The following is a 26199-nucleotide window of genomic DNA, read 5'->3' as shown; positions in this document are numbered from 1 at the left end:
TTATCTTTGATGGATGGATTCTCTGGTTACAATCAAATAAAAATTGCATCTGAAGACCAGCACAAAACAACATTTACTTGTCCTTGGGGAACCTTCTGCTGGAATGTCATGCCCTTTGGGCTAAAAAATGCAGGCGCTACATATCAAAGAGCTATGACTACTATCTTTCATGATCTCATGCACGTTACTGTGGAAGATTATGTTGACGACCTCTTGGGCAAATCAATAGACAAAAATACACATTTGGACATACTTTCAGTCGTCTTTGATCGGTTGGAAAAATATAAAGTAAGATTAAACCTCAAGAAATATGTATTTGGAGTAACCTCCGGGAAGCTCCTGGGATTCATTGTGTCAAAAAGAGGAATTGAAGCCGATCCAGCAAAAGTCAAGGCCATCCTAGAGATGCAACCACCATGAAACATCAGTCATCTTCGATCTTTGCAAGGGAGACTCCAGTCCATACGAAGATTCATATCACAACTTGCAGATAAGTGTAATCCTTTTCAACACTTGCTACATAAAAACATCAAATTCAAATGGGATGATAACTGTCAACAGGCTTTCCAGCTACTCAAAGATTATCTTTTGAATCTACCAGTTTTGATGCCACCAGTTCTAGATCAGCCTTTATTACTATACATATCAACTACTTCAACAACACTGGGGGCACTCTTAGCACAACAAGTTGCTGAGGGCAAAGAAAAGCCAGTATACTATATCAGTCGCACATTGGTGGGATATGAGCTAAAATACACACCAATTGAGCGTGCATGTCTCACCGTGGTCTTTGCTTCGCAGAAATTATGACATTACATGCTAACTCATAAGACTAAGTTGGTTGCAAGGATTGATCCATTGAAATACCTTCTCAATAAAGCAACGCTTACTGGGTGACTAGCCAAATGGGTAATGATCCTGAGTGAATTTGACATCGAGTATGTGGACAGAAAAGCGATCAAAGGACAAGCTATCGCAGATCAGTTAGCAGATGCCCCCACGATGGATGATGTTCCTCTAAGTTTAGAATTTCCAGATGAATCCATTTTAACAGTGTCACATGCAAAACCATGGCAATTATACTTTGACGGCTCATACACACAGCATGGGGCAGGAGCTGGTATCCTCTTCATAACTCCTCAGGGGGATTCTATACCAAAATCATATCGATTATCATTTCCCTGCACTAATAATATAGCAGAATATGAGGCATTAACAATAGGATTACAGATTGTAGTTTAGTGGAAGATCCAGGAATTTCATGTTTTTGGGGACTCTCAACTTGTAATTCGTCAAGCAACTGATGATTACCAAACAAAGGATGAGAAATTAATGCCTTACAAAAGAATGGTGGATAACCTGAAACAACATTTCACAAAGATAGACTTTGAGCAGATACCAAGAGAGAAGAATCGAGACGCAGATGCCATGGCTACAATTGCTTCACTGATCGATCTACCTCTGAATGAGACCCGCTATGAGTTCTTGGTGGATAACCTTTTGGTTCCTTCATATGAAATCACTCCTACTAAGATAATATGTGTCATCGGTCCTGAGTCCCATTTATATGGTTCCATCTTCACATACCTCCATGATAATACCTTTCCTCCAGACCTATCCATTAACCAACGTCGCACTTTCATTCGCCAATCTTCTCAATACGTCATTTTCGCCGATGTCCTATACCGTCAAGGTTTAGATGGCACTCTTCTTAGATGTTTGGAAAGAGACGAAGCTCAGATTGCGTTACATGAAGTACATGAAGGGATATGCGGTCCTACCTTAGCCAAGAAACTTATCAGGACTAGATATTACTGGCCCAATATGGAAAAAGATTCATATCAGTTTGTCAAGAAATGTAAGCAATGTCAACTTCATGGAGACCTCATCCATGCGCCAGCGCAAGAACTTCAACCAATTGCGACTCCTTGGCCCTTTTTTCAGTGGGGACTCAATCTCATAGGCAAGATTCACCCTCCATCCTCCAACGGTCATAAATTCATTATCACTTCCACAAAATTTCACAAAATGGATCAAAGCCATGCCTCTCATGCAATTCACTGGAAAACAAATTGCTACATTCATTCTCAACTATATCATTTGTCGATATGGTATTCTTGTTTCCATTATCACCGATAATGGGTGTCCCTTCAAAAATCAAGATGTTCGTGAACTCTGTGACCGCTTCCATATTTCTCATCATTTCTCCACACCATATTACCCCCAAGGTAACGGTCAAGTTGAGGTGTCTAATAAAACAATCCTTAAAATCTTAAAAAAGACAGTCGACGACATTGGCCATAATTGGCATATCCAACTTAATCTCGCACTTTGGGCCTACCGCACACCTATAGGAGCTGCACCCTATTCATTTGTTTATGGCATTGAAGCTATCTTGCCTATTGAGGTTGAGCTACCCTCTTTATGAGTCTCTTTGCAAAACATTATCAGTGATGAAGACTATAGGGTCTCTCGCTTACAAGAACTTGAACTATTGGATGAATGAAGACAAACTACTTTTAATCATCTCAAGGCCTATCAACAATGAATGAGTCGCAACTACAATCACAAAGTCAAGCCTCGCACATTTGAGGTAGGTGATTTGGTTCTCAGAGAAAACCTCAAAAATCAGCAAGACAGAGAGAAGAAGGGCAAGTTCGAACCAAACTGGCTTGGTCCTTACATCATTACAGCAGCATATGGATCTGGTTCATATCAGCTCTCAACCACAAAGGGTGAACCTTTAGAGGATCCTATCAACAGCATGCACCTTTGCAGGTTTTACACATAGCTCTTCGGAGTATCCTAATTCAAAATACAAAAAAAATCATAAAACAAAAAAATTCGTTACTTGGTGAAAACCTGGCAAACAGGCGCCTCGTGACATCGAAAAAAACAAAAAAAAAAAACAAACATTTCATCCAATGGTGAAAATCACTTCGGTGGCACCCTGGGCAAGTACCATGGTGAAAACTGGGTTACTAGCGCCATGTGTAGAGACATTGCTCCTCCCTCCTTTAGGATTCCATTTCATCCTTTCACTATGCACACACTCACAACCTATCCATTCATAATAAACTTTACACATTCCCATCATGGCTTGTCATTGATCTACCCAAGATTGGTTAGCCATTCATAATAAACCTTCCTTTTCACCTTTCTCCATTCATAATAAATTAGCTCCTATCAGTGGCTAATGCAAATCCTATGTCTAGTAATGGGTGTGGAACTGAGAACATCAGACGTTCTGAGGAGTACAGTTTCTTCCACTTTTCTTCAGTCTATCCACGCACAATCCGAAATAAAGCAACATCTGCATCGCCAATCCGCAATAAAGTTTCGCTTTCGCTGCAATAAAGTATCAATTTCATGGATTCAGTCAGTCTCAGATGAGATACAACAACAACAATGGGCTTCAACAAATCAAATATTTCAATAGACTTTGACAACATTATGGTTCATTGCTATCTATCCTTTCTGTGAAAGTAAACATTGTGACCACAATCAAATAAGACTTATACAAGTGACAAGAGACACTAAGCTTGAGGACTACAGTGGATGTTGGTGTCGAGTCTTGGTTTTCTTTTGATTTTATCTTTTTGGTGACATGTCTTTTAGCTTTTCCAGGATGTCTCTGACTAGAGATTTTATCTCTAGGATGTCTTTGACTAGAAAGGCGAGGATGGGGTATCGTCACCTATTTTTCTTTTGCTGTCTGTGGATTGTCTCTTAGTAATGCTATGACTTGTCCAAGGATATGAGGACACTATGAGTCTAGTATGAATTGGGGCTTTCCTTGTTTGCAATTGTCTTATCTCCATGCAAACGGGTACAATGACTTTCTGAGTCGAACATATGACTCGATTGTCATAACCTACTTGCCATAATAAAGCTCAATGATGATAACGCACAAGAAGCTCTTTCACTTTCATATCTTCTATCTTCCATCCCCCTTTCTTGATTGACTTCCATCATCCTTCTTGAGTCCGTGTAGCCTGCTATCACATGACTGAGTATAACGACACACCAAAAATATTTGCATTTCATGTAGTTGCACCTGCATTACCACATATTAAGCATTTCATACATACATATAGATATCACAATTGCATCACATCCTGCACACAACACATGTTAGCACATTTTACATTCTCATCATGTATATAGTCATTTGCATTATCATATTCATCCGCATTTCATACATTCACATTTGCATTGGCATAACATATAAAACATAAAAGAACAAAAATATTGCATTTCATTATGTACATATTTACATCCATATCATAATCCATCACATAAAAACATACATCATGAAACATCTCATCACATAGGTACACATGCATATAGCTGCCACAAAGATGAATCATCTCATATATATATATATATATATATATATATAAAGTGTCATGATACAATGATGTCAAAATCATATGGCTACAAAATCACCCGAAGGTGTCTACATCATAATACAAAATGGTACAACACACTGATACATAGGGAGCCCTCCTCGGCTATGATGAACTCCCTCCCTTGGAGCCACTTGGCCTCAACGAAGTCTGAGCCCTAGAAGGACTTGCCCCAGGATCATCCCTCCTGTCCCCTCTATCTGGTGGTGGTGGAGGACCCATAACCCCATCGCTGGACGCCTGTCTCCTTTGGCTCCCTCTCGTAGCTGTCGCTGTCCGCGATGGTCTGCAGAAGCTCCTCGCCCGCTACTCTGGTGGCACTGCCCCGTAATATAGGTCTCGCCAGTAACCTATCTCCTCTCCTGCCCATAGAACATAGGCATATCTCGCCCCTGTATCCTCTGTCGCCTACCTCCCAGCCCTTAGTGCTATCTCAGCCTCAGTATAGCGCTGGATAGCCTAATCCCGCTCATGCTCTGTCTCCCTCAGTCGCCTCCTGAACCTAGCTGTCTCCCTCTCTAGGTCTTGAATCTCATCTGCCTGTCCCTGGCAGATCTCCCTCAGCTCAAGCAGCTCATCCTCCTCCTCATCGGCCCCCTGTGCCTCTGCCTGTGGCTCTGCTTGTGGCTCTCCCTGTACTGGTGCCTGTGCCTGTACCTGTACCTGCCTCTGCCCCTGTCCCTGCACTTGTCTAGGACCCTGTGCTGCTGGCACCTGTAGTGGCAATCCACTACGGCCCCTCACCACCCGAGCCTGTCTCTCCTCCCCACCCTCTCTCTGTGGAGCCACCCTCCTCTCTCCAACTACACCTTTCCTCCTCCGTCAGCTTCTCCCCCACCATCTCCATCATCATCTCCATCCCCCCACCATCTCCATCTATCGCCTCCCCTAGGTCTATTAGTCGTGGAAAGGGATGCTCAGCCCAATACGCTGTGTACTCTGCATCCATGCCTGCATCCTCAATATCCGGCCACATATCCCACGGCAAGGAAACCATCTCTACTAGTTGCGTCACGGCCTGATCATACAACAATAATGGCCCAAAGTGTGCCTGATCCCTGACTGTCCGAGCATACATCCTAGAACCTTGTGGCATCCGCTGAATATGGCCAAACTGCCTGCATACCCTATCAATTAGCTGTCTCTCCAATACATAGGGCGTCCGCCCAATCAGATATCTGCTCTAGAAAGTATAAGGTAGATCCACTGCGTCCTCCTCCCACTACTCGCACCTAAGGTACGGCCTCCATATCACAGTGTCGATCTCATCCAGGACTCGACGCCAGTGCTCCAACCTGCCAATCTGTGGCTGTGATGTAATCATATCATATAAATGTACAAAATTGCATCCATGACCCCTTCCCTTGAAGTGTATCGATCGGGTAACCGACAGATGCTCATAGGCCCATACCTGCAGCAATGTAATTCTGCAGCCCAATCCTACGGATCCATGATACACAAACTGATGCAGCTCATAATACAAGTGTGCTAGCACACATGGTCCCCAGGCATATCTAGTGTGTTGTGTAACCAGTGTCTCCAAGGTGCTCCCCCAGCCCACATCCAACCCTCGTGTCACCCTGTCTGGACATAGGAACCCACTAATCACTCCTCCTAACACTGCTAGTAGTGCCAGTCCTATCGTTGTCATTGTGTCCCATGCCATGTGTCCAGCTCTCATCCCTAGTCCGGGATCCTGAAACATTCATCTCAAGGCCTCCCTATCTCCCTCTCAATCATAGGGTATTAGCTCCCTATCGATCGGTATTCGTAGAATCCTGTAAACATCCTCCAAGGTGACTGTCATCTCACCCATCGACAAATGGAACATACATGTCTCTGAGTGTCATCTCTCAACCAGCGCAGTCAGCAACCCCATATTTGCCCGAAACTCAGGCACATACATAATATATCGTAGACCCATACCCTCAATGGCAGCTCTGTCCTCGAACATCAACTCTGGTCGCAACCTTTGAGTCGACGGGAATCTCTCTCGCGACTCTAGCATAGGCAAATACTCCTGCAGTCAAGCAAATCAATCATGTCAGTCATAGTGGCATTCACTGTTCATCACAAAATGCTACTTTTTATCTAAGTGCATATGGTACTCTATCCTAGTAACACTCACTGTTCATCACAAAGTGTTGCTTCTATTCTAGTGACACTCACTATTCATCACAAAGTGTTGCTGATTATCCTAGTGGTGCTCCCTGTTCATCACAAAGTACTACATGTTTTGCATTCTCTGTTCATCACAAAGTACTATGTCTTGGTACTCATTGTTCATCACAAAGTGCCTTGACCTATCCTATCCTAGGGCCTCTACTTGAGTGAATCCTCTTGAGTAGTTTCCTAATTGGCAACATATGTTTTATCACAGAATTATCAATCCTAGCCCTATCTGCTATCCTAGTCTTCCCTAGAGGACCTGCTTGAGTGTATCCTCTTAGCAGCTTATCCAATCGACAGCGTATGTTCATCACAAAACTGTCGATTTGACCTTGAAGACATAAACACGCCTTCATGACATTAACACGCTTAAAGACTGCATAAATGCGCTGCTCTGCACAGACGCGCCTGTCCTGCACAAACATGCCCATATTTCACAAACGCGCCTGAACAACGCAGACACACTCGCATTTGGCACAGACGCTTTTTCTAGCATAGACGCGCCTGGCACAAACATAGATGCGCCTAGCCAGCATGGACGCGCCTGGCACCAGCATAGACGCGCCTTGATGTTTTGACATTTTTTGGACATTATTCTAACATGCATTAAATTTGCTACCTAGCATTCATTAATGACAACATTTATTGCAACAAAGTACAAAGAGGTTTTGTGGTACTTACCGACTCTCCTGCATCTACTGGCCTCTGATATCGGTGAACGCGATCGAATCTGTGAACCAATGCCATCGCTGCTGACTGCTGTTGCTCTATCTCGCTCTGCACTCTGATCTCTTGGATGTGTGGATGACAATGAGCATGTATTTCCCTCGTAGTCTATCTTATAGGCTGCCCTAGCTCTAGTCCTAGCCCTCGTCTCCTGAGTCTGTCTTCTTTATCCCATGACTCTGTCACTCTATCCTATCCGGTCAGTCCATTCTAGCCTTTCTTTCTTATCGAGAGATTGTCTGCGATCTTTCCAGACATTTTCATCCAATCTCTCGAGGGGGAATATCATTCCCATTTTGGGGCAACTTTGTATCAGTTCATCTTATCTTCTTTGAAACAACGTGACAAGCTGCATTGTCTCAAAGAGGGGCAAAATGTAGACACCTAAAATTGTCCAGTCTAATTAAATAAATATTTTATTTATTTAATTATCTAAGCCTAATTCTTCTATTAATTAAATAAATCTTCATTTATTAATTCATTTATCCTCTTCTAGCCTTATTTCTCATTTAAATAAATACTTTTATTTATTTAAATTATCCTTTTTCCTAAATTAAATAAATATCTTATTTATTTAATTGATCCCACTTCTTCTATTAATTAAATAAATATTTATTTATTTAATTAATTCATTAGCCTTTTCTACCCATGACACGTCAGTCATCTCTTAATTCCTACACTACCTACCCCTTTCATTATTTTATTATTTTCTTTACCTACCCTCTAATCATAGCCGACCTCTTTTACACCTCTCAATCTTATCCCTCCATTTCTTATGGTGTCTTCTATATAAGGAGATGCTTCCTTCATTATCAAACCTTGACTGGCTAATCAATTTATGCATTTGACTACACTATGCTTTTCATATGAGATCCTACTTGCAACCACATTCCGTTCTTTGTTGAGCTCTTGTGGACATAAAATCTGAGAGCAAATATATCAAGCAAGATCAATGGAGATAGGAAGAATGGAGATTCAAACCATATTGGACATGTGATGGTATAATCTTTGTGTTTTCATTTGATTTGCATTGTCTTAGGTAATCTTCATATGTTATGGTGGATCTTTGCTGTTGTTAGGCTAGGGTTTTGTGGTTGAATTCATTTAGTCTTTCAACATTGTTGTTATCCATTTTCACCATATACACAACTAACTACACAAAAGTCTCATGCGACTACACTATTCATGCCATTAGCTTAGGAGATGTAGTAAATGATGATTCACAAGAAACACTCAATAATGATGAGCAATATCAAGAGACTTACAATGATAATAACCAAATTTGCATGCTGTCAGAAGCACCAAGATATGATGAAGACAAGAATCTATGTCTTATGGACTGGGGGCATGAAGAGCCATTTCATTCGGGATGGTTTGAGGATGAACTTATAGCACATATCATGGATGTCAAACTTGCACATGATGACTATAGGAAGGGATATGACATAAACCTTGATAACATAACATATGTTACAGATAGTTCCTTCACAAGAGATGATACAGTGGCTACAATCATGATAACTCCCAGAGACAGAGACTGTGCAGTAGTTACTCGCAGATCTAAAGTAACTTTACAAGGAGTACCAACAAACCCACCACCAGCAGTAGGGACCTATAATGTTGTTGAGCAACTCAAGAAAACTCCATCACAGATATCACTCTTTGAACTACTGCGTATATCACCAACTCATAAAGCTATCCTGGACAAAGCACTTCAAGATTTAGTAGTGGACAAAAATATAGATGAAAATGCCTTCCAATCCATGGTGGGGAATTTGACATAGGGTACTAGCATTACGTTCACAGAACAGGATATTCCTAGTGATAAACTTCTCCATAATGGCCCGCTACATCTAGAAGCTTACATACATAAGAGAAGAATCATAAGAGTACTTATAGATGGAGGAGCCGGTCTCAACATTTGTACATTAAATTTGGTTAAGGCATTGGGATATTTTGAGCTTCATATTGATTCTTCAAAGAGAATAAACATCAAAGCATATGATGATGAAGAGGGTCCCTCAAAAGGTATATGAGAAAGTACCAACATCGCCTAGTACGGAATCAGACGACAAAGATGTGAGAAAACTTCTACAAGAAACTAGCACTGAGTCACCTAGCAATACAATATCTGACACATCCGTACAAGCAAATATGGTAGCAGACACATGCTTAGCACCAATAAATGAGCCTAATCCTTGGTTGTTTTCAATACTTCTGCCAAGGGAAACAACTCAAGATCTACCCAATGAATCAGATGAAGAAAGACTACAATGACTTATACCAGGTTTAAGAAGGGTGACCCCCATACAAAGGAGGCCCACCAATCTACAACAAAATCAGATGCAAGAACAAGAGGAGATAAGTGATACAACCTCAGAAGTTGTAACGTACATAGAAAGTGAGACAGATTCTCACGACTATGAATTCCTATCTGATCATGATTCCATCCCATGAATAATTGACATGATAAGGTATCACAAATCACCTATAGATGATGAAAATATACCAGGTCACTCAAATGACTAGGTATGCATGTTATCAGAATCTATTACAATGAAGCAGATCATAGAACACACACTCGAGAACAAAGCATATACATAGCTCAACATCTCCAAGATCAAGGTTTAAATATAATGACATATCCACATCTCCAAACTGCAAATGAGACATGCATTACAAACTCTTTTAAGGAAGAAGGAGACAAAGAAGAAGGAATTAGAATACCTAACACATACTGCTACCTTGGGTTGTAAGAATCCTCGACATTTGAGTTAATTTTCTATAAATTAAAAAAAATAGTCAAGAAAATCCTCTTACAATGTATTAAAACCCTCATAAATGTAAAAAAGGGATTAAAGACAAAATATCACAGATAACTCAATTTGTCACACACACCCATGCACACACACACATATACATATATACATATGTGTATGCATGTATGCATACATACATGCATGCATACATACAATGAATGGATGCCTATACATGACTTAAAAATTGAAACAAGACAAAATTTGGATAAATTTGAGATTGAACACGCCAATAATATTTATATGACTAAAATGAAGAATAAATTGAAATGAAATAATGAAAGAAAAATTCTAGAGCCAACTACATGCCTTATATACATTAGGAAAGAGGCACCCATGTAAGAGAACCCTACCTTTGGAGGTCCACATGGACCAACAATTTAAAAAAAAAATAGGCCATCATGTCAAAACTTGAGAGTTCAACCCCAAAAAATAAAGTTACCCTAATTGGGTGCAAATTGTCATATGTAGGCTTGTTTCTTATTCCACACCTTGTTCTAAATACCTAAGCCTTGTAGATGATGCAAATGTTGCTACCACTATTATGTACATTAATATCTAATGTTTTATATGATGTTAATGTTTTAAAATGTGTTTTGTAAATGCCAATATGTTCTATACCATGTAAATGCTATTTTCTAATTTTTTATCTATTCTATTTGATGCAAATACTATTACCTAAATAAAAAAATATTGTCTAGTTGGCCAGTATCTATTGTAAATTGTTTATACCTATATGTTCTATAAGATGTATATGCTATACTTGGTGTGTTGTAAGTTCATAAACTATGGTGAAATCTAAGTTACGCTATTTATTCCTATGAACAATTATTATTGTATATGATGTAAATGTTCTAACCACTATATTGTAAATGCACAAATGGGGTTTTATGTTGTAATATAAATGTAGGCTAGCTAATTAAGCAGTTGTTGATAAAGTGATTGTCATGATTACAAGCTGATTTTACATTGTTGGGTTCACGAGAGAGATTTCCTTGCATGCAACAATTGAGACCAAAGTTGTATGATACAGATCATACGATCCTTGGCTTAGACTGGATTGTGGCACATAAATTTCATGCCCAAGATTAGGGCAAACCTAGGTATGTTGTTAGTCTTAGCATAGAGATGCTACAATGAGCACAACTCATTCCACTTACCGATGGGAGAGATGTTATTCACATTAGAGGACGTCTGGAGGATTATGAGGATACCCATAGAAAGAGAGTTGGTTATCTATGACAGGGATGGGGATGAAAATGCTCTATGCAAAGCGTTCAGGGATGATGATTTGGAGATCTAAGGAAGGTATGTTAGCATGGGAGAGATGGTGAGATCATTCGATTAGTGTTGTTTGGGGTGATTGGAGGATACATTTGTCCTAATTGGATGACTCACATGTTATCGATTGGATGGGGTTAGGATTTAGAGATGATCACATAGGGTACTTGGTTTATGTGGGGCCCATATCTATTGGCAAATTTGTATCATGATCTACATCAATTTGTGATCATGGGTGGGTGTGGTTTATTTGCAGGGTGACATTAATACACATTCGGGCCTATGAGAATATTGCAATTTTGAGGCTAGTATGCATGAGATTTTGTGGAGCTGCACAACCATATATCTTTATGTATAACATGATTACTTCCTAGCCTAAGCTTGGAAAGATGAAGTACTAGTGACATGTTGTTGATGGTATTGATAAAGTAATATGGTGACCCTATTTATTCTATGAGGAATGGGAGGACAATGATGCAGAGTTTCCTTTTTGCTTTTAGACTTGGTGTTTGATTGGGCACACACCAAATACCATTGAGCGCCATCTACTTGAAATAAGTGTTGAGACAATTTGCCATGTACAAGTTCATCTATGGGGCTTCCCAAAGTTTTCTTGAACTCATAGGGAGATGCTTCATTGGGGTCCAACTTTATCTTATGAGACAACAATTGTAGAGTTCATGGCCTTGGTGCCAATATAGTTGCACATGCATCAATATATTTTGAGGCTTGGTTCACTACACACCCATTTCCATGATTAGTTGTTCCAGGGGAGATGCACCCACATATAGATGATGACACTAAGGAGGAGGGGGGGGGGGTGGACAACCCAGGCAATAACATCAAAGGAGTTATAGGGGGTAGAGGGGAGATGCAGAAGCATAGTTTGCAACACTAGCTCAAGGTCAGGGAGATGGAGGGGCACAGGTATAGGTGTAGGCTCGGGTTCCTCCTAGGATTCTTAAAATGAGAGTTAGTTAGGGTAGGATACAAGGTATAGAGACTAGGGATCAACCTGATCTATAGGTACAAGCACAAGCAAGGGGCCAGGCACTGGTGTAGGAGCACCTAGTGATTTCATGCCTCCATGAAGGCAATTTAGTTATTTTGATTTTAAATTGTGTCTTTGGTGTAATAAGGTCATGGAGACCATCTTATGCATGTTTTGGGTCCATATTATATTGTTAAGGAATTGGTCAAGTTAAAATTGATTAAGTTGTCAATATTGCAAAATGTTGTAAATATTGAATAATGTACAAAATCATGGGAGTTGAAGAGTCATCCATTGTAGTGGATTGGTTAGACCATTGGGGTTCCAATGGTAGTTGAATTTTTTTTAATGTGTTCTGTAGTCACATAAATCTGTCCATTTTAATTAAATGAATATTTCGTATTTATTTGATTAAAAATCCACTAGCCATCAGTTAATTAAATTAATATTTAATTAATTCATCCCCAAACATTCTTCTATTAATTAAATAAATTATTCAATTTATTTTAATTAATTCATTAAATCCAATTCCAATCAATTAAATAAATAAAATCAATTTATTTAATTAAATCCCCTTTTCCTCTTTTAAATAAATTAAATAAAACATTTATTTAAATCATTATCCCCACCCCACTTGCATTTTCCTACAAAAGCAACTTGCACACATTTATTGAAATAAATGAATTTTTATTTTTAATCAAATCCTATTTTCCCTCACCCACCAAATCCACTTGCAAAAATATAATCCCCTTCTAGATTCTTCTAACACCTTCTAATTAGCCTAAACCATCTTCTAAACTTTGTCACATTCCTAAGCAAAATGGAGTCACTTCTCAAAGCCTAAAAGTCTTTGATAACCATTAAAGACTTTCAACCTTCAATCACTTAATTCCTCCAAGTCTTTGATAGCCATTAAAGGCTTCCAATTTTCAACCACTTAATCCCCCAAAGTCTCCAATAACCATTAATGGTTAATTCAACCCTCCCACATGGTTAAAACATTTGTTTTGACTCAACCTCTACCCACCTCAAGGGTCTCATCAGGCCTTTAATGCTTTGACCATGATTATCTCTTAATCATTTGCACAAAGGTTTATCCTTGGATTAACTCTTAATCCAGTGGATAATCTTAATTTAGGCTTGACCCTTAGCCTTTAGATAATCATGAGATCTTCTCAGGCCTTTAATGCCTCCAACCCCTTTCTTTCAACCCAACCCTATGTTGACACTTGTCACCATTTCATTGGTGCCAATTGTGCACATGGATTCCCAACTTTCAAACTTGACCCTTGATTAAACCCTTCAATCCTGGCCATCCATTGCTCCATTTTTCCTATAAATAGAGCCCATTCCTTCATAATCCAGATCCTGAAAACTTGTATGCATCTAAGCTATAGACATTTTAGAGAGCATTTTAGCATAAACAATCTAACATCTTGTCTTTTTGGTTAAAATACATCATTTTAGCATCAATAGATTAGTATTAGCTTTTCATTTCATATTTGGAGCTATACTACAATCTCAATCCTCCATAAGCATCCATAGTGCAAAAAGCTGCTGAGAGCTACACTATTTTGGAACTTGGAGAGGAGAGGAACAAGGGAGAAGAAGCTAAGGCCATGCTAAGAGGCAGTTGGAGATGCCTCATAATCTTTGTTGTGTTTATTAGATAAATTAGCATGTTTTTTGTGTCTCTCTTGGTATGCCTTCATAGATTAGTTTTTGATTGACTAACACTAATGTTTTGTGTGTGTGTTTGTGTTATTTGATCATAGACTAACCTTGTGCCATTTAGGAGGGCATCATTTGGTGAATCCGACGTGAATCGAACACGCAACCTTCTGATGTTTTTTTTTGACAACTAACATTTTTGCTTGTTGAAACTGCCACATAGGTCGCGCTTCGGCGCTATTGAACACGTTCTAGCGTTATCGAAATATTTTCTTTTAGCGCTATTATCCTAAAATAGCGCTATTGAAAAAGTTTCAGCGCTATTGACAACATTCTGACGCTTTTGTCACAGTTCTGGCGCTATTAAAACTCTTCTGGCGCTTTTGACCTCTCGGATTTTTCTATTCTTTCAGTGCTACGGTGTAAATTAGCGCTTCTATAAGCGCAGACTAGCGCTATTGTATAAATTAGCGCTTCTGTCTAAAAAGCAGAATAGCGCTATTGGGACAGAGTGTTGTCCAAGTCGCTTTGTAACCAAAAAATTGAGTATCTTAGGCTTGTGGAAGCCCCCTTTGAACATTGGTTTTTACTAACTTGTTTTTTTGTTCATGCAGGTTAACAACCCAACATAAAAATCACAAAATTTTCATTTAGTGCTTAAAAAGAACTTAAAAACACAACAAAATTTATTTTTTTCATTGTTTTCTAGTTAGGACTCATTTTCTTTTGGTGCTTAAAATCAACAACACAAATTTGATTTCATTGCATCAATTTGGACCTAAAATTTACAATCCACAGTTCAAAAATTTGGTGCAAATAAAATACACAATCCACTTGTTTTGATCTTTTTGCAAACAAATTTTACTTCAAGCAAAACGTGTTTTTCATTAAGTTGACCAGGATTTCCAAATTTTTAGATTACAACACATTTTGCCATTGAAGTTAAAACGAACACCATGACTGTTGGAGCAACATCTCCAAATAGTTAAATCATCTTTGCAAATGCTGGATTAAAAAGAACAAGTGTTTTACGTATTTAGCACGCTTGTGCAAAAAGTCAGTCGAGTGGACCTACTTCTAACACACACTATCCTCTCCCTTGGCTCTCGTGGTCCTAGGTGCAAGAGAAAAGTGTTAGTAACACTCAAAATTTTATCTTTTTAAGAGAGGCCTGCCAAGGGATCGATACTCTTGGGAACGACCTCAAGCGGTAAATCCTTCGAGCCGCTATAGAAATCAGGTGAGAGCGAAAGCTGTAGCCTTGGGTATAGCTGTTCCTACAGTGTAACTGGACGAAAGGATAAATGGGCCCCACCACCAGTTACAAGGCTCTTAAGTGAGTCACTGCAGAATGAACTTATGTCCAAAGCCATCGAACATGACTAAACACCTTTAAGTAGTAACCCACCCGTTCTATTGATTGAGGATATTTGAGGTATAATTTAGTGCAAGAGCATAGAAGGTTTTGCTCCCAAGACACTCACCATACATATTTCCTTGAGTAGAAACATAGCTTTTTGAAAAGTCACTTGTGGCTTGATAAAAGTGGTGACTCCCCCATCATAGGGATCATCTATTTGTTATGCTCGTGCAAGACTTAGTATATCACATCCTTACCTGCCACGGTGGGATTCATAAGGTATGTAGTACCAAAGTCGAAGAAATATCAAGATGTGGGCTAAATTTATCACAACTGGCCATTTGACCTTAGGGATAAAAAGTGTTTGAAGTGTGTTCATTTTACAGACCTAGTGCAAATTGAGCCGACTTCAGGCTTTGGAAATACACCTTAAAATACATCTAAAGGAAGGGTCAAAAACAAATCCAAGGATTGGGTTGATCTAGACCCATACTCATTTGTGCCTTTGAGGCATTATTCTTGTGTTTGTGTGCTTGCTTTGTTTTCTTGTCAAAGAAAAATCAGAAAATCAATCCCCAAAACACAGTATTCATCCAACATTTCTCAAAAACAAACAAAAATACCAAAAACAAAGTGCAAACAACAAAGAGAGAAATTTTATGACCATTCTTCACATCTTGCGAAAGAAGAAGTGTCATCAGAATATCAACTTGAAAAGGAGACCATTAAGCTCAAAGGCTTTGATCAAAAGGAGGAAATTCTTCTATCTCAATAGACAAATTTTTGTCTCACATAGAGTCTTTCTACATCGCATGCGTCTATACCTTCAAGGTAAAACAAACGAGTTTGATTCAGAATCATTGAATCATATAGCTTTTATGCAATATAGAGCTCTGAGTTATCACAAAAATCAAGGATGAAAGATTAATCCCAACTTCTTCCCAAACGTCTGTATCACCTACAACACAGCTCGAGAAGTGCCATCAACGCCTGAAAGAGAAGAGATAGAGTTTGTTCCATTTATAACACAAAGTTTTAATTGAAGTTGAAAACAAAACATCCATCATCTTACTTATTCATCATTATTCCATCATCAATCCATCCCAAAACTCTCAAAACATTAAGAGGTTCTTGTCCCAAGATTCCTTTTTAAATTGCTTGAAATCAAACACATCGCATCACTTTTCAGATTGTTTCTACATCTAGGATAAGCTCATCCTAATAGACACATCTACGCAGGGTAAAACTAGTTCATGAGTGGATCCTCTCATTGCTAGGTAGTTCAATCTGTAATACATCTCAGATTTCTCTACACCTTATCACATCCAAACTTATCAAACAAGCAAGCAATTCAAAGAAGGAATTTCGGTTACATCTACCTTAAAAGTGCTAGAGATCCACATACAACACAAATCACTAATCATCAATCTTTCGTCAAAAACTCATCATCATCTTCAATCAACTTCAACAAAAACTTGCAAACAAAATGGCTCAAACCCGATCACGATCAAGGCAATGAGAAATAGAAATTGAGGAAGAAGAGGACAACCTCAATGAATTTCAAGAAGCACTTGGAGGAAATGTAAATGATGAAAACCCAAGTACTCCTACTCCTTCAACAATCGAAAGGGTTCAGCATAACCCTCACTTTAACAGATTATTTGATGAAATACTTAGGAGCAATGCGGATGCTCACTTCTTAAAACTCGCTCAAGAAGGAGCCAAACTCCCCTCTGACTTTGATCTTACCCAATTAAGACAAGCATCAGAAAGACAAAGTCACCATGAGGAGGAAAGAGGTAGAAATCACATCAGATATAACATTCCTCGAGGTAATCCACCACCTCCTCCTCCAAATGAAATGGAGATGTTGCGGCAACAAGTCGAGAATCTCGCCCAACAACTTCATAGTGGTGTTAAGACCAATCAATTCTCACTTAATGACATCTCTCCCTATCCTTTTGATAGGAATCTTTATATGCCACCCTTTCCACGCGGGTTCGAAACACCAAAATTTGAAAAATATAGAGGAAAGGGGGATCCCCGTGATCATGTCAGAGAATTTCATTCCGCTTGTCTTGAAGTGGCTTATGAGGACACATACCTAATGCGCCTTTTTCCCCAAATCTTGGGAGGAACAACCACATCATGGTTTTCCCGACTACCAGGTGGCATTAGAACATTTGAGGAACTCATCCAGAAGTTCCTATCTCATTACTCTTATAATAATGAACGCGACATCACCATGGCTGATCTATGCAACACCAAACAAAAACCAGGTGAACTATTCTCAGTATTCCTGCAACGATGGCGCCAAATGTCTAGCAGACGTTCTCTTCAGTTACCTGAATGAGAACTAGTGGAAATTTTCATTTCCAACTTAAACGAAGAAATGGAATTTCACTTGGATGTCAAAGACGCAGACTCCTTTAACGATATGATCACAAAAGGTATAAAATGTGAAAGGGCACTCATCAAGAAAGGACTCATCAAAATCTTTAACGAACCAAAAGATGGTCCTCGCGCGCACTTCAATAGTGATAAACCAAACTTCTGGAACAAGAATAAAAATATCGTCAACGATGGGGTTGTGGATGCTCGAACTATCCAAAATGCACAACCTGTGGTTAGATTTGCAGGACAAAATCCTCCACCACAAAATAACACAAATGTTCCTTCCAATCAAGGTCGCATCACATCTCATGATGAACCAAGACCTCGTCCACAAAAACAAAAACTCACATACACCCCCTTAGGGGAACCCATTGAAACAGTGATGCGACAACTCATTTCTCAGAATTTGATCACTCTACCTAAACTATCCAACTATGAGCCTCAGGTCAAACTAGCATGGTGGAGAGATACTGAACACTGTGAGTTCCATCAAGGAAGAGGACACAAGACAAGTAATTGTCACCGATTGAAAGATCTCATTCAAGATCTTATTGATCGAGGAGAAATTGAGATTGAAGGACATGACCCAAAAACGACCAATAATGATCATCAGATGTTCAAGAATCCACTTCCATCACAAGATCAAAGGGGTCCTTCCACTTCCCGACGAGGCACTGATACCACTGATTATACACAGGCTGCGTATAACTATACTGTAAATCACCTGTATGATGCCAGTGAACAAATTGCAACTATAACCTTCAAAAATCCCACCTCAAATTGCAATGTTGTTACCCGTCGTGGTAAGGTCACCATCAAGGCAGCTCCACAGGGCACCACCTCCGTCCCAAAGCAGTACAATCTTGTGGAACATTTAGATAAAACGCCTGCGCTTATATCCATTTTAGAGCTATTGCGCCTATCGCCATCTCATAAAACAATCTTGGATCAAGCACTCCAAGAGGCGTCAGTCCCTGCAAACTTGAATACAAACCAATTTCAAGCCATGGTTGGAACTCTAAAGTCATCACCTTGTCTCACTTTTTCCGAAAGTGACAACTCTTCTTTCCAATAGCCTCATAATGCTTTGCTACACATTGAAGGCTTTATCAACCAACACAGGATCAAGCGAGTCTTGATAGATAATGGAGTAGGCCTAAACATTTTGTACACTACAGTTGGTCACAACATTGCGGTATGCAATAGAATCAGTGGATCCTCGCAAGAAGATCACCATCAAGGCCTATGATGATGCAGAGCGTTCATCCAAAGGAGCTGTGGTACTACCAATCCGAGTGGGCCCTGTGGTAAAGCACATCATCTGTCAGGTTCTGGACCTTCCTCTGCCATATAATCTATTATTAGGGAGACCTTGGATACATGCCATGCAAGCTGTTCCATCTACCTACCATCAATGTATCAAGTTCCCACATAATGGTGCAGAGATCACAATCCTGGGCGATGCAAATCCCTTTGCTTTTTGCCATAATATCAACCATCAACCAGAGATTACTGTTCCTAATAATAGGGAAGCCATTTCCTCCACATCATATGTAAGTCCTGCCTCTCTTGCCAGTTCGAACACCCCTATACCCAAGCAAGAAAAGCTTAAGATGAAAGTCGCAGAGGAAGGTCCCGAGGAATATAACTTGAGTCAGCTCTTTTGTGTGGGACAAATGCCCACTTCTCCTAGAACACATGGTAAACCACAGCAGTTACTCCAAAAACCCATAGTCATGCCCGTATGTGCTTTGACGCCTTTCGTCCTTGGAAAGAGTCAAGAGGAAGAAACACAAGATGAGGACCTAGTGGACTGGATCTATAAGGATCCCATCACTACTGATAAACCGCAAGTTACACTTCCTACGGAATAGTATGGCAAAGGCCTCCTCATTATGCAAAGAATGGGATATGATGGTCAGAGTGCTTTGGGATACTGCAAACAAGGACGACATGAACCTCTACTACGAGAATTCAAGCCCAAAGGTAATACAGGCTTAGGCTTTGAAAAAGAGATCCTTCCTAAACTCAGATTCAAAGGAAAACCCAGCAAACCATTTTGCCCACCTACTGCAAAGAGGACACCTTTCATAATCAAAGCACCATCAAGCACTATCCCCACTGCCCCATCAAGGCTCACCACTCCACCGCAACCATCACCAATGCCAAACATCCCACCAATCGAACCAGTAATCCCATCCGTGGCAACCATCACATCAATAAAACCATTTGTAGCAACAACTGTATCAAAACCCGCAACAGCATCTATGACACCAGCCATTCCAACAGAAGCCACTAAATCAACACTGTCGATACTTCCAGTGACAAATCCTTTAATCCCCATCAAAATTCCTACAGCACCGATCACTACAAAGGTACATAAACCAATCACGCCTGCAGTATTCAACTCCAGCGACATCCCAGTATGGTATAGCAATCAGATGCTGGAAAGTGATTCAGAGACCGACTCACATGAGTGGGAATTTGATTCTATACAGCTTAACACTTCAGATGAGGAAGGCGCATCACCACCTCCGCCACGCAAAGACATCCCTGTTTACGGAGAAGCACAGATAAAGACCACTTGGGTACCTATGCTGGAAACATCTTCCACAGACCCTACGTCTCATCCTATGCTGGATTCTGACAGGGAGAGTACCATCAACGACCTTCACCACACTGTCTTAACCCTCACTGATACATCTCTCGCACTTAACCTAATCGATGAAGTAATGCCCATTATCCACCCTGAACTCATCGAATGGAACCAACCAAATCCCCCATGTCTTGACCTCTTCCAAAATGATGAGGCTATCATTGAATTTTTGGAATTAAGGGATAATCTACCAAGCGGGGATCACAAAGCTGGATTCGCCATTGAACTTAACAGCGCAACATACTTCGGGGTGGATGCCAAACCCTTCAGCTGCAAAAATATAACATTAAAACATGGATCTTCCAGTGAAAACCACACTGTGGCACTGTTTGATCCGACAAAAGTAAAAAGAAAGAGCGTATCCAACGGTGAAAACCTCTCTGAGGTGCCTAAGGATGAAGGGTTTGACATTCTCCCTGCTAGTACACAACAGGAACGATCAACGATTCTTATCGAGGAAACCAAAGAATACAATGTGGGGACTCCTAAAAATCCTCATATTATACATCTGGCATCTCTTCTTACTCCAGAGGAACAGCCTAAATTTATCGAGTTCTTCCAACAGCGTCAGATCAACTTTGCATGGTCATATGCAGACATGCCTGGGCTTGATCCTGATTTAGTTATGCATTATCTCACAGTAGCAAAAGGAGCCAAACCTATCAAGCAGAAGCTTCGTAAGATGCATCCTCAGATTGCCGTGCTAGTCAAAACAGAACTCAAGAAACTCCTGGATGTTGGTTTCATTAGACCAATTGATTATGCAGAATGGATCTCCAACATTGTGCCAGTCAGCAAACCAAAAGGGGGCATCCACATTTGTATTGACTTTAGAGATCTGAATAAGGCATGTCCTAAGGATGACTTCCCCCTACCAAATATCGACATCATAGTGGATTTGACAGCAGGACATGCCATGCTTTCACTCATGGATGGCTTTTCAGGATACAATCAAATAAAGATCGCACCAGAGGCCCAACATAAGACAACCTTCACATGTCCATGGGGCACATATTGCTGGAATGTAATGCCTTTTGGTCTAAAGAATGCAGGAGCGACCTATCAACGAGCAATGACCACCATCTTCCATGACATGATGCATACTATGATGGAAGATTATGTGGATGATTTACTAGCAAAATCACTTACTAGAGAAGGACATCTTCACATCTTAGATAAAATCTTTGATAGACTGGAACAATACCATGTTCGACTCAACCCAAAGAAATGTGCCTTTGGAGTGACCTCCGGGAAGCTTCTAGGATACATTGTCTCAAGCAAAGGCATTGAGGTTGACCTAGCAAAGGTTAAAGCAATCATGGACATGCCACCTCCAAGGAATATCAGTTAGCTAAGAACATTACAAGGACGGCTTCAATCCATCCGCAGATTCATTGCACAATTGGCTGATAAGTGTCACCCATTCACACATCTGCTACACAAGAACATCCGCTTTCAGTGGGATGACAGATGCCAGCACGCATTTCAGGCACTTAAAGACTATCTCATGAATCCACCATTGCTGATGCCACCAGATCCAAGTAGACCGTTGTTACTTTATATCTCAGCAACAAGTACAACATTGGGTGTACTACTGGCACAACATAATGCAGAAGGCAAAGAGTGTGCTGTATACTACATCTCTCGTACACTGGTTGGCTATGAACTCAATTACACACCTATTGAGCGAGCTTGCCTAGCAGTAATCCTGGCAGCCACTAAATTGCGGCACTATCTATTAACACACAAGGTACAACTCATCGCAAAGATTGATCCACTCAAGTATTTACTCAGCAAAGCAGCATTGACAGGTCGCTTGGCCAAATGGGTGATGATTCTAAGTGAATTTGACATTGAGTATGTGGACCGTAAAGCTATCAAAGGTCAAGTCATTGCAGATCAGTTGGCCGATGCGCCCCTCATAGGCGATCATCCTCTCATTTCCAATTTTCCAGATGAAGAGATATTCATGATCACAACAGCACAACCATGGAAACTATACTTTGATGGTTCATACACTAGGCACGGCTCGGGGGCAGGCATTCTATTTATTACACCTCAAGGTGATAGCATCCCGAAGTCTTACAGGCTCACATTTCCATGCATAAACAACATAGCAGAATATGAGGCTTTGATCACAGGACTCAGGCTAGCCATACAATGGAAATTAAAAGAACTGCAAGTATATGGCGACTCCCAACTGGTCATTCGACAAGCAATAGATGAGTATCAGACCAAAGATGATAAACTCCTTCCATACAAGCAAATGGTGGACACTCTAAAGACATCATTTACTACTATCACTTTTGAGCAGATACCAAGAGATCAGAATCGAGCTGCTGACGCCATGGCTACCATCTCATCTCTCTTAGATCTTCCACAGAATTCAACACGCTACGAGTTCTTGGTAGAATAGCTTTGGATCCCCGCTTATGATATCCCCGAATCCGAAATGATATGTCACCTTGTCGGTTCTGAATCCCCATGGTACGGTGATTTCTACACCTATCTCCGCGATCATACCCTTCCTCCTGACCAATCAAATAACCAACAAAAAACCTTCATTCGCCAAACTGCTCGATATACCATTATTGTCGAAACCCTATACCGACGCGGTCTTGATGGTACTCTCCTTCGATGTCTGGAACAAGGTGAGATAACAAAGGCTTTGGCAGAGGTACATGAAGGAATTTGCGGGACTCACTCAAGTGGTCCATCACTAGCCAAGAAGATCATGCGAGCTGGATACTATTGGCCATCTATGGAAAAGGATTCCTACTAATTTGTCAGGAAGTGCAAGAAATGTCAAGTTCACGGTGACCTGATACATGCACCAGCACAGGAACTGCAACCAATCACAACACCATGGCCTTTTTGTCAATGGGGCCTTGACCTTGTGGGTAAGATTCATCCATCTTCATCCAACAGCCATAAATTCATTATTACCGCCACCGAATACTTCACCAAGTGGATCGAAGCTGTTCCACTTACCCAAGTCACCGACAAGCAGATCGCCTCATTCATCCTCAACTACATCATCTGCCAGTATGGTGTGCCCATGTCCATTGTCATAGATAACGGTCTTCCTTTCAAAAATTAGGATGTCTGTGAGCTTTGTGAGAAATTTCATATCCAACACCGCTTTTCCACTCCCTATTACCCACAAGGCAATGGTCAGGCTGAAGCATCCAATAAAAATATACTGAGGATCCTAAAGAAGATAGTCAATGATGTTGGCTGTGATTGGCATGTTCAACTAAATCCAGCGCTATGGGCATATCGAACTAGCATTCGAACCCCTACAGGTGCAACTCCTTATTCATTGGTCTATGGTGCAGAAGCTGTCTTGCCTATTGAGGTCGAGATACCATCATTACGAGTTTCATTTCACAATCTCATCAATGATGAAACATACAGAGTATCCCGTCTTCAGGACTTAGAGTTACTAGATGAGAAGCGACAAGCTGCATACAATCACCTCAAGGCCTATCAACAGCGCATGAGCAGAAGCTACAATCACTGAGTTTGATCTTGTACATTTGAGGTAGGTGATCTTGTTCTACGAGAGAATCCTCGCAACCAACCAAACAAGGAACATCAAGGCAAGTTTGAATCAAACTGGCTGGGCCCATATGTTGTCACTACTGTATTCGGGTCCGGGGCATATCAGTTGGCTACTTCAGAAGGAGAACAGCTTGCAGATCCAATCAATAGCATGCACCTCAAACAGTTTTATACCTAAGGTGTACAGAGCATCAGGCTCCCCTGCATATCAGAAAATACCAAAAACATTCAGAAAAATGTCCTGAAGAAAATACAAAAACATTCAAAAAAAGTAAAGAAAAATCATGCATCCAAACGGTGAACAACCACTCCGGTGGCACCTTGGGTAAGTGCGATGGTGAAAACCTGGCAAACAGGCGCCACTCGTAAAGGCAATGGCTCCAGTATCTTTCAGGCTCGTTGCGATCACATTCATGCACACACACATCCATCCATCCCAACCATGGCTTGTTATTTGATCTGCAATTAAGAAAGTACTCCATGCGCCTAGCATCCCACCTTTTCATAGTCAGGTCTACAAACTGGGGGCAATACCCTTACCCTAGTGATGGAAGTGGATTCTACATTGTCTTATGTGTCATTACGCTCTTCATTCAGGCAATCATCAAAAAATATCAATAACATTCAAAAATGTCCCAGAAAATATCAAAAACATTCAAAAACAATACAAAATCCAAAAACATTCAAATTTTTTTCACAAAATCCAAAAAACATCGGAAAACCATTGAAAAATCACACAAAAACATGGCAACACCTTGTACATAGTCATCCGATCAGATACAAAATAAACATTGACAAAACTACTCACACAATGACCATTTACCAATCAAACCAAAACAATCAACATCAACAATCCAAACTGTCTTTACAAAAACAAGGATGCATCCTTACCACAACAAAGACAAAATGACATTTTCTTTGACAAGAAAATTCTGTTAGGCTATCAAATACTTGGTTGATTTGTGAGTACAATCGTTTGTTTATCTGTATCGGACTCTTTCAGCATTATTTTGTATCGTTTGTGCATTATTTCCGATGAAGTTCTGGGGCATGTACTAATGGTGTCTACGTGGGAAGTTCACTAAGCTACATGATCTTATGCCAAATGCAGTCATAAATCACTACGGCTTGCTGACTACAGCGTATACCTCGACCATATGAGCATGAACCATTACCAAGGATCCTTATTCTTTATTCTTTATGTATATATACTGTTTGGTTATAGGTACAATGCTCATCCTTTGATTCCTCTTCCTCCAAATTGGATAAAGGTTTTATTTCTTAGTACGGTATGCACTTGTCTCAGGATCTGATCAGCCTAAGATCAAGGAGGACGATCCAAGTCATGCACGAAAGGAGATGACCCTTGTCTGTTGCGCAAGCAATACTCTGGTCGACTTGACCCTTATATCAAGTCGTTTGTATTAACTTGCTATATTAAAATCCATGAAAGAAATACTCAGGTCATCTTGAATCATTATGTCAAGATGCTTGTATTCTCTTCCAACATTTTAAAGCTCAATGATGAAAATAGAGCACTATGGATCGTCATTTCACCTCATTTGTTTATATCTTGCATTCCGTTGCATATCACCCATCCATTCATTCATTCATATGTAGGATTTACATGCAAAAATGACTAATAAAAGCTGGTATTGGATACAATCATGATCGAGTACTCTGATACATCATCAATACATCACGCGAAGTCTGACAAACCTTGCATTCCTCGTAATCATATCATACTCACATTTAGTTGCATCTTGCATTAAACATTTAGTTATATCTTGTATTAAACATTCATGTCATTTTTTTTAACTATAGTTTGTTTTCTTGACATTCGTTGTCATGAATCATTTTACATCATTGCATTAATCATAAATAGGTCGCTTTATTCGTAGGGTTAAATTGTCTTTGACTATATTTAGTCCTTTACTAAACATTCATATCATGTCAATTATCCATTCTCATTTCATTATCCCTTATCATTTATCATTGCATACATTCATAATTAAAACATTACATTCATTCATCTAGTTATTAAAGTATTTTATTATGCTCATTTTAGGATTCATTTCACATCGCATTCATTATCCTCTTTTTAATTGCATCAAGGTGCCGTTATTACAAATATAAGTTATAGTATCATCACACTCTCATAT

The sequence above is a fragment of the Cryptomeria japonica genome, chromosome 10, assembly GCF_030272615.1.
Source record: "Cryptomeria japonica chromosome 10, Sugi_1.0, whole genome shotgun sequence".
In the NCBI taxonomy this organism is placed as follows: Eukaryota; Viridiplantae; Streptophyta; class Pinopsida; order Cupressales; family Cupressaceae; genus Cryptomeria; species Cryptomeria japonica.
Note: the sequence above shows the minus strand (reverse complement) of the source record.